Genomic DNA, 10811 nt, shown 5'->3' with positions numbered 1-10811 from the left:
TGTGTGTCTATGATAAAGGTGGAAGGCTATTCGCAAGGGTGAAGAGATCAAAGAATAGATTATATATAGTCAATGTTAAGGCAATACATCATGTGTGTTTGCTTGGAGAACATGGAGATCTGGCATGGCTATGGTATACTTGGTATTATCATTTGAATTTTTGAGCATTGAGCGTCTTGACGAAGAATCCAGTACATCAAGAAAGGAGTAAGCACATTGACATTAAATATCACTTCATTTGTGATTGTGTTTCAGAAGGGTGACATCGAAGTTGAGAACAACCAAACGAAGGAGCAGCTAGCTTGAAGACGTCCTGACAAAGCCTTTCATCGAGTTACGAGATAAGATAGCTTGAAGGACATGAGGAAGACATAACAAGATTAAGGGGGTGAATGTTAGAGTTAATCTTGTTGTTGCATTTAGGATCCTATGTTATTTATATATTACGTTTAGGCATTGTTGCATTTATGTATTTAAGTTTGCACTTATGACCTTTCTTATTTTATAAAATGTATTTGTATTTAAAATTATGTTAAGATTATGTTTAGATAAGTTTGTTAGTTTGAATTTGTTTAGTTTTTTGGTGGCGAGGTAACTTAGTTTGAATTCAGTTATCAATATCAATATAAAAAGATAGAAAGGACGTGAGTTTGTTGACCATGTCAAAAAATATTCTCTTCTTTTTTAGTGTTTTTTGCGTGTGTTTTTCTTTGATTTTCCTAACATGCGCTGCATACGATGGTCCTGGAAGCTCTTCTTGTGCTTTTTGGGCAAGGTGGAGGTGGAGCTGCAGACACCTTACACTGGAGGTTAATAAGGTGCAGCTTTGTAGACGCCTCGCGCCGCCACAACCTCTCCAATTATATATACACAGTTAAATACATAAATACTTGGTCATACTAATGCTTAGTTGTGTCTGGGAATGCTTTGTCGTATAAATACATAAATACTGGGTCATAATAATTAATGCTTAGTTGTGTCCGGGAATGCTTTGTCATATAAATACATAAATACTAGGTCATTCTAATGCTTAGATGTGTCCGGGAGTGCTTTGTTATAGTTATATATATATATATATATATATGTGAGAAGTGTGTTTTGTATATTTGTATGACCCCCACATATATGAATTTGGAGCAGAAACCCCTTTTCGATTTTAGAGACCTTAGAGGCTGAATTTGGAGGAGAGTATAACAATAAACTTGTAGAGTTCGACGTTGGCTAAGTACCTGCAAAATTTCAGAATTTTTGGAATAGTATCCTATAAATTATAAATTTTTAGACGCAGGTGACGCGGACAGAATTTCTGTGCAGCCCTTGAACAGTTTTTGATTAATTTCATAATTGAAAGTTTGTATTATTTTTTTGCAATCCACTGAGTTTGATTTTTTGTTTTATTTTAGATCATATTTTGAGGCCTTGTAGGTGTACGACCATTTGTCGGCATCCCGAGTCTATAGAGCTGGGTTTGGGGCGTGACAAATTTAATGGTATCAGAGCCTTAGTAAAATTTTGAAGATATTAATGTGTCTGATAGAAAGTTTAGTTCTAGTTTTGACCTAACTTGTAGCTTTGATTTGCATCCTTGAACTTCTGTCTTTGATTAGTCTTTTGTTATTGACTTGGTGTTTTTAACACCCTTTCGAGGGAAAGTCTACTAGTGACTCTCTTTATTATTAGTAAAGAAAATTATGTGGTCATGGATTGTCGGTAATTAATTAGCATGTATATTAGTTACCTCCCTATATCAATTTTTCATATACTTCCATAATCTCGTCGATTGAAAATTTTAGACTTTATAGGACTAGAAAGGATTGGGTGTCTCTATTCATCTAGATGCCATTTTTTTTTAATTTCGTTGTTGGAAGTTGCATGTCAGGATTTGAGTGTTTGTTTTTGATATTTTGAATTGATGGAGAACTCTTACTTTGGTTGGAATTTGTAATTGGATCTTGTAGGATTGTATTATATTTGATTTTATTTGACTTGGTCATTTGATATGAAGAGAATATAAGGATTTTGAAATTTTCAGATATGATGATTAGAAAAAAAAAATGATTAGAGTTGAGCTCTTGTATGGTTGTATATTGAAGCATAGGAATTGTAACTTTCAAGATTTTGATTTGAGCTGTCTGAAAATTTGTCCAAATTTAGATACCATAGATATAGAATTTGGGGAAGTTTAAAACTAGATAATTGTAGCATTTATCCATAGTTATCTACCTGCAAAATTTCAAATTTATTAGATGTGTATCCTAAGAGATATTCTCTTATAATTAGGTCTACTCTGGATATTACTATTGTGCATGACTTGAAGATTAAATGGTATTTTTCATGATTCTAGAGGAAGATTTGGCCAAAGTGCATTATAGAGAATTTGTTCAATATGATCTTAACTACTTGTCTATAAAATATTTCTACAATTGGATGTGTAGTTTGAAAGATATTCATAATCTTGTAAGACTAGCCTTGAAAATAAATGTTTTGAAATTGGGTGAGATTCATATTGATGCCATAATTTGTAGAAAGCTAAGAATATTATGGAACTTGGTCACATTGTATCTTGGTGAGTCTAAATTTATTTGAAATAGAAATCATGAGGTTTGACAAGTTTAAGTACTGCTATAATATTTGATTTGCGGAAAAATGAAATCAAATAAATTTAAGATTTCTGAATACTTGATGATAGCTAATGTAATGATAATTTATTGCATTGTTGATGTTAGTAAGGCAAAAGATATTTGTTGAGCTCGGAATTTTTGTCAAGGCTACTTGTTTCCAAAATGAGTAATGTCTTTTATTCCTATTTATATACAATGAAGTTTTGACTTATGATTTTTGTTGGTTCTTTTAGCAATCTGATTTTTAGTTAATGAGGAAAAATTATGAGTGTCCTGATATTGTTTGGACTTGAATATGTGCATAATTTTAATGTTCTCCCTTATCCTGAGAGATGCTTGATGGTTGTAAAATTAGATCTATGATAATAGTGTCGGGTGATTTTAGTAGGAAACATGTATTCCAGTGGATGAGAAAGAAACTGATGGCATTTTAATATTGTCTGGACCTAGTTGATTTAGTCATCATATCCATGGGATGCTACAAGAATTGATGATTCTAATCGACTTTTGATGGATTATAATGGTGGTGAAGTATTTGCGGTTCAAAATCCTATTTGAGAGTTGGATGTCAAGTAACATGATCATGGATCCTCAGATTGATGATTACTAGAGGATGCCCTAGGCATTGATTTTTAAGTTATGTTTGATATAAGTTGGTGAAAAAAACCCTAACTTTGTTTGAGGCCCATTTGTTGTGATCATCATCCTTAGAAGTATTATCATTCAAGTTTGTTTGAGTTTATTAGTCTTTGAATCTTATCAGCTATTTCGATGATGCTCGAACTTTTTCATAGTCTGAATCTTATTGGAAGTCTGCTTCGATGGTTAAAGTTTGAGTTTAGAGGACTAAACTCTTTTAAAGTAGGGGAGATTGTGAGCCCCACCCCTTAATCAAATCCTAGCCATTGCTTTTATTTTTAATCCTAGTCGTTGGTTTTACTTTTAATCCTAGCCGTTGATTTTGTTTTTTTAGTTTTAAAACCCTAGCCTCTCTTCACCTTCTTCGGTTTAGATCACCGTTTAGGGGGAAAAAAAGAGAGAGACTTACCTCATCTCTTTCTCTCCCTATTTGTGGGTGGTGTCGGCGACGAGGATGGGAGAAGGGTCTCGTCGTCACGTATTTTGTTTCACTGTTATTTTTGAGGTAAGGTTCTGAATTTTTTTAATGCTCTTTATTGATTTGATTCTAGTTAAGGTTATGGTTTGGTGAGGATGTTGATTTGATTTAAATTGAGGATAAGATTCAGAAATTTCTATTAGCATAGCAGAAACCCCTCTTCGAATTTTAGAGGCCTTAGAGGCTGAATTTGGAGGAGAGTATAACAATAAACTTGTAGAGTTCAACGTTGGCTAAGTACCTGCAAAATTTCAGAATTTTTGGAGTAGTATCCTATAAATTATGAATTTTTAGACGCAGGTAACGCGGACAGGATTTCTGTGCAGCCCTTGAACAGTTTTTTTATTAATTTCATAATTGTAAGTTTGTACTATTTTTTTGCAATTCACTGAGTTTGATTCTTTGTTTTGTTTTGGATCAAGTTTTGAGGCCTTGTATGTCTACTTGGTTTCGGCCTTGTAGGTGTAGAGCCGTTTGTCGGTGTCCTGGATCCATAGAACTGGGTTCAGGGCGTGACATCAGTAATCTGAATTTTTCAACATTTAAAATTAACACAAACAAACCTTAAGACATTACTGCCCTATTTTATATTACCTAATGCTAGTCATTAGGTCATATAACATACAACCTCTATTTTACATTACAAAAGAAAGAATGCAAAGTAAATATAACTTGAACATATAGCATTTCATTAGGTCATATAGCATGCACCAAAGGAATAACTGGATACATAAAGTGAACATAAGCATCAAAGTCAATTTATAAAAAAAAATTCTAGCATACACATCAATCGGATCAAGTATCACGCATTGAAATTTTGTATCACAGCTATTGACAGGAAGTAAAAACTTTAGATCTTATTCTCATTAAGATTTCTGACTATACCCTAATTGCCTATCAATTGTTGATCCAAAGTTGAGTCAATTGATAAATCAAATCTTTCTAATCATTCACCAACACGTATGACAATGTAAGCTCATGTAAACCTAGATTTCAAGTGCATACCAATATACCATCCAAATGTATGTGCCCCTGCTATTAACTTACTACATTGGTTAATGTTTTTACATGATCTAATAACCTGAATATGCACACGAGAATAATTTCAATTATAACATGGCTTGTAATTTTCACCATTATGCTACAACATATAATACTTAATTAACATGGCAAATACTTAACAGAATCAAATGTTTTGTATTTTGCAGTCCAAGATGAGAGATCATCATAAAATTTTGACATATAATACATTAAATTCTCTATTAGTATCCAAATTCAATAGCCCTAAATCAACAATCATAGCCTAAAAAATCACATGCAAAAAAGCAGTCTTTCTTATCATACATATAGTGAGCTCTAACAAAGAAAGCATGAAAAGCTGGAGACCTTATTTTTTGGATGTTTACCTACAAAACAAGAGAATAAGAGGTTTCATTTTACCATAAATTAATACCACTCCACAATGTTTTTATTAGCTTACTCAGAAACAAGAGAATAAGAGGTTTCATTTTAACATAAACTAATACCACTCCACAATGTTTTTCTTAGCTTACTTAGAAACAAGAGAATAAGAGGTTTCATTTTTAATTCTCAATCAATATGAGGGCTGCTTATGCGCTTAGGTCTTACAGTTCATCTTACGGGCATAAGTCCAGTCTCGTAAGGTCCGCAGTCTAAAGTTACGCTAAAGTGATTAATATTGAAAATGAGAGAAAAATTCATACAACATTGTCATGTAAGTTTTTTTTTATTACAAAACAAATATAGGATAATACAAAGAGTATCACAATAATTTTGCAATTATTGTCTAGTACTCATACAAATCAAATGACAAACAACACAAAAAAAAGCATACTAGTAAGGTTCTTTGGATGAGTCTTACGACCATAAGTATAGTCCTAAGAAGATCATAAGGTGTTCTGTCTGGCCTGTTTTCTTGTTGATGATATCGAGGGAGCTCAATCTTTTTTGTTTTAGCTTGAAATTGCTTCTTTAAGCTCTTTCCTCTCTTTATGCTCTGATTGTTATCTAAAATCACATTCTACACCATGTTAAGCATCATCTTCCAAATAAACTTCAAAATAAATAATAATTGAGTGTAGAAAATAATATAAAAAAATATGTATTATCATGCACTTCTCGTTACTCCTTTCCATTATGGATATAATATATACAATCAAAAGGTTATATAAATTGAATTGTTAAATTTTTATGTTGAGAATTTTGTTAATGCATCTCTACTTTAAATTCATATATTTGGCGGTATACGTGCAAATTTAGTTTAATGTTATAAATTCAAAGATAGTGTTCTTTTTTCTTTTGTTGGGTAGAGGAGATTTTTTTTTCAGTATAGCATATATGAAACAAATATTAAAATTTAGAATGACTGTTTTAATAAAAGACTCAGAATACTAGTTAAGGTTATTATTATTATTATTACAAACGTATTAACAATTTTTTTCATCATCCAAACCCTAACCCTTTCCCTCTAACTTAGTGTTTATTTATAATAACCTCTTGTCTTGAGCATTACAATATCTCTTTAATTTCTCGTCTTGATCCCCACCAGTGGTTACCTTTGAAACATGTTCTTCTTCCTTTATCCCGCATGTTGCATGTCTTCAATCTTTACCTTTCTTTCCATGCAAAGCAATGTTATAAAACTATTGTAATTCCTAGCATCAACAACTCTTTCATTGCTTAAACATGGATCCAGTAATATTAGAAACTTAATTTTTTAGTTCACTTTAACTCAACATGATATATATTAGGCATTTAGTTTTTTAATAGAAGATATTGTCTAAAAATTAAACCCAAATTTTTTATTTCTAAATTGCACTCTTTTGTTTGAACTATTTATATTTTTCCAATTGTAATCGCTTTAACTTCAAAAATTTTACTTTTAAATCATCATTTTTTAAATGTTTTTTGCATCAACATTTTTTTTATTATAATCAAACTCTTTGATAAAACTGAAATTTTTTCTTCATTTTCTCCCTATAAATTGTTAATATGTTTGTGATAATAATAATAATAACCTTAACTAGTATTCTGAGACTTTTATTAAAACAGGCATTCTAAATTTTAAAATTTGTTTCATATATGCTATAATGAAAAAAAAAATCTCCTCTACCCAACAAAAGAAAAAAGAACACTATCTTTGAATTTATAATATAAAACTAAATTGGCACACATACTGCCAAATATATGGATTTAAAGTAGAGAAGCACCAACAAAATTCTCAACATAAAAATTTAACAATTCAATTTATATAACCATTTGATTGTATATATTATATCCATAATGGGAAGGAGGAGAAGTGCATGATAATACATATTTTTATATTATTTTCTACACTCAATTATTATTTATTTTGAAGTTTATTTGGAAGATGATGCTTAACATAGTGTAGAATGTGATTTTAGATGACGGGCATAGCATAAATAGAGGAAAGAGCTTAAAGAAGCAATTTCAAGCTAAAACAAAAAAGATTGAGCTCTCTCGATATCATCAACAAAAAAACAGGCAAAACAGAATACCTTACGATCTTCTTAGGACTATACTTATGGTCATAAGACTCATCCAGAGAACCTTACGGGTATGTTTTGAGTTGTTTGCCATTTGATTTGCATAATTATTGGATAATAAATTGCAAAATTATTGTGATACTCTTTGTATTATCCTATATTTGTTTTGTAATAAAAAAATACTTACATATCAATGTTGTATGAATTTTTCTCTCATTTTCAATATTAACCACTTTAGCGTAACTATAGACTGAGGACCTTACGAGCTTGACTTATGCCCATAAGATGAACTGTAAGACCCAGCCTACCAGAAGTCACACATGCTCGTAAAAGAGGTCGCAAGGGCCATCCAGAGAAATTTATGATCCAGCACTTAAGGTCATAAGATGAACCATAAAATCGAGACAAAATACCTTATAGGCGGAGCTTATGGCCGTAAGATTCCCGTAAGGCACATGACCCATCACCTCTAGCTCCTTACACCCATATGTAGTCCGTAAAAGGGTTAGGGATAAAAGATTTCAATGAGGGTTTTGAAAATTTACGTTTTGAATCTTTGGATGGCCAAGCGAGATAAAAGTAGTGTAAAGGCTTCTCCAAGTTTTCTACGGCTATCCATCAAGGAGAGGAGACTCACCCACCATCTAGCACATTATTGGAGCCATCGAGGAGCATCCTTGGAGGCTCGTGGAAGATAGGAGGAGAGTTCAACGGCATCTCTAGGAGCAAGAAAAAAAAAAGGTTGTTTTCATATCTTCATTCATTTCTCTTGTCTCTAGTGGATTGTATGTATGTTCTCCTTTGATGGAGAACTAATTTATAGGTGTTTAGGCATAGATGAACTCTAGGGTTTAAAATTTGATTGACTTTGGTTGTGGATCTTTGATGGGGACGCAAGTGTATGTGCTAATCTCGTAATAAAGTGCTAAAAAATGGGATATTGATTCATAAGGAAGATGGAGAATACTAGTACTAATTCAGATCCTGAAAACTAGCCTAACTAAACGAGTGAATGATGTGCAAAGTAATAAAAGCAAAAAAAAAGAAAGATGGAAGTTATGGATTTGAGAAAGTCAGGAGAATAAGTAATGTCCGAGCATAGTATCCATCTAGGGTTTGTTAAGTGCTAGATAAAGGTTGTTCTAACATGCAATTCTATTTGCACAAAGAGATTTCCTAAATAATATGAAACCCTTCTTGCAAAGGTGAATAGTTACTAAATCTATACAATGCTGGTATAATCACCCTACAATCACATTAACACTCTATAAAATCTCATTACGACTAACAAGAATCTCTTAAGTTGATAATCCTTCTTGCAAAGGTGATTATCCCTAAGTTGCATACAAAAGGCAGATGTGATCCCTCACACCCCCACTCTACATGATTGCAAGAAGCATGGAGATTACAAATTAGACACTCAGGAAGACTAAGAGATGCGACAATCGACTCCATAGTACCCTAACTAGAGGTTTACTCACAATCCTCTCAAATTGCGGCATGTCTATGCTATATGGGAATTTATTCTTGTCACATAACATATCAAATATTATCCTCTCTAAAAACCTGGAGATCCGTCTCCTTCATCCCCTTGCCTCACCTCTAAGAGATGATGGGAGATTCGATCTAAGATTAGGCAAAAAGATGCCTTAAAAATCTCATCAGGCCTTTATATACTTGTTTGCTTACAGGTTTCTTATGGGCGTAAGGACGTGGTCGTAAGGAGCCTGGGAAAGATGGATCACAAGCCTTACAGGTACCCTTATAGTCGTATGTTCCGTCCGTAAGGTCTTATGTTTGTGTTACGGCCCAGCTTACGATCATAAGTGATGGACCGTAAACTTCTCTGTGCTGCCCTTTGCGACCCCTCTTACGGGTGTAAGTCCTGATCGTAAGCTCCTCTGGATGGTCCTTATGGGCGTTAACCCTGCTCGTAAGATTCTCTAAATTTGGCTCTGAACTCCGCCTTACAGGCATAAGCAGTGTTGTGCTTGGCTTTCGTGGACAGAGACGAGCAGCCGAGGACGTCAGTGGTCATTGGAGGTACCAGCATGAGGATAATCTCTTGCAGTTTAATATGGTGACATTGAGGTTGGGGTTTAGTTCTTCTTTGCTTTTTGGTTTAATTAAATATAGAAAACTAATTGTATTAATATCATTGCTTGTGTGCTACCAAAGTCAGTTTGAGAACAGCTTTCATACCTTAAAAAACAAGCAAATGTCCCTAGAGAGAGTAAATATTACTGTTGATCACCAAATTATAGCCAATTATCAGTTTGGGTACCACATTTTAATTTGTATCAAAATGGTCCCCCATTTTCATTTTGTTTCAAAAAGATGCTACTTAAAGGATTTCGGTGAATTTATTCTGACGTGGACGCCGGCAATCCAACATGGTTGCCGGATTTCCACATCACTTGTCCATTGGCATGTGTCACGTGGATTATAATGCCACATGTGCCATCCTAACACCACATCAGCCACCTTCTTCTTCTTCTTTCTTCTTTCAAATCTGAGAATCCTGTTTAGGTTCAAACTATCGGTATGTTTTCGTTTGTTTTTAATTTAATTACTTCAAGCTTATGATGAAATGTGATTTTATGGTGTACATTAATTGGATTTATTAAGCTTTGGTTAATTAACATTTTCTTCTTCATTTAAGATCAACTAGTGTACCGGGTTTCTTCAAGGTGTAAAGTTAGGAAATGTATTTCAGATCACTTATTACTTTGTTCTAGCCTTGTTTGATCTTCAGCCATTGTTGTTAAATACAGAACAAAAACTTTATAATAATGTGAGGGATTTCACAGAAGACAACTAAAGAATAATTTCTAGTTGAACATATGAAATCTTATATATGTCTCCGAATACAATTATAGCTGATTTCTGGTTGAGCCAACAATGTGTGTATGTTTTTAAATTTTTTTGTTAACTCTTTTTTCCTTTTTCATTTGTTAAGATACATGAATTTATCCTGATTTGATCATACACATTCATGATAGGTTTGATTAAGATTTGTGAACTCTTTAAAACTTCAATATATAACACTTTTTCATGCTATCAATCCAACTAACGTTTTGGTGTATACTTTTCTTCTATGTACAATAATGCTTTTGTTGATTATATCGGCAACTCACTACCATAATTTTGATACGGTTTCAATTACTCTTCATTGTATTGAGATATTCTAGAAGATTTTTGATAATGTTTGTTAATATACACATATTTATATATGTAGTGGTAGAGGATTTTCAGTCTCTCAAATTTACAAATACTTGTTTATGTTTATATTAATTTTATCGGCACATTCTATATAAAAATTTAAATTATAGCACAGTATAATATATATATTTGTGACATGTTTGTTTTGCAAATACGGTAAGAATATAAAAAAAATAGTGATTAAGTTTAGCAAATATTGTAACATGGATTTTAGTAAACAATGTTTTTTTTTAAACAAAAAATTATATATACGGTTTCAATTACTCTTCATTGTATTGAGATATTCTAGAAGATTTTTGATAATGTTGTTAATATACACATATT

This window comes from Dioscorea cayenensis, chromosome 1 (assembly GCF_009730915.1).
Source record: "Dioscorea cayenensis subsp. rotundata cultivar TDr96_F1 chromosome 1, TDr96_F1_v2_PseudoChromosome.rev07_lg8_w22 25.fasta, whole genome shotgun sequence".
NCBI classification, from domain to species: domain Eukaryota; kingdom Viridiplantae; phylum Streptophyta; class Magnoliopsida; order Dioscoreales; family Dioscoreaceae; genus Dioscorea; species Dioscorea cayenensis.
This window is presented reverse-complemented; position numbering follows the sequence as displayed.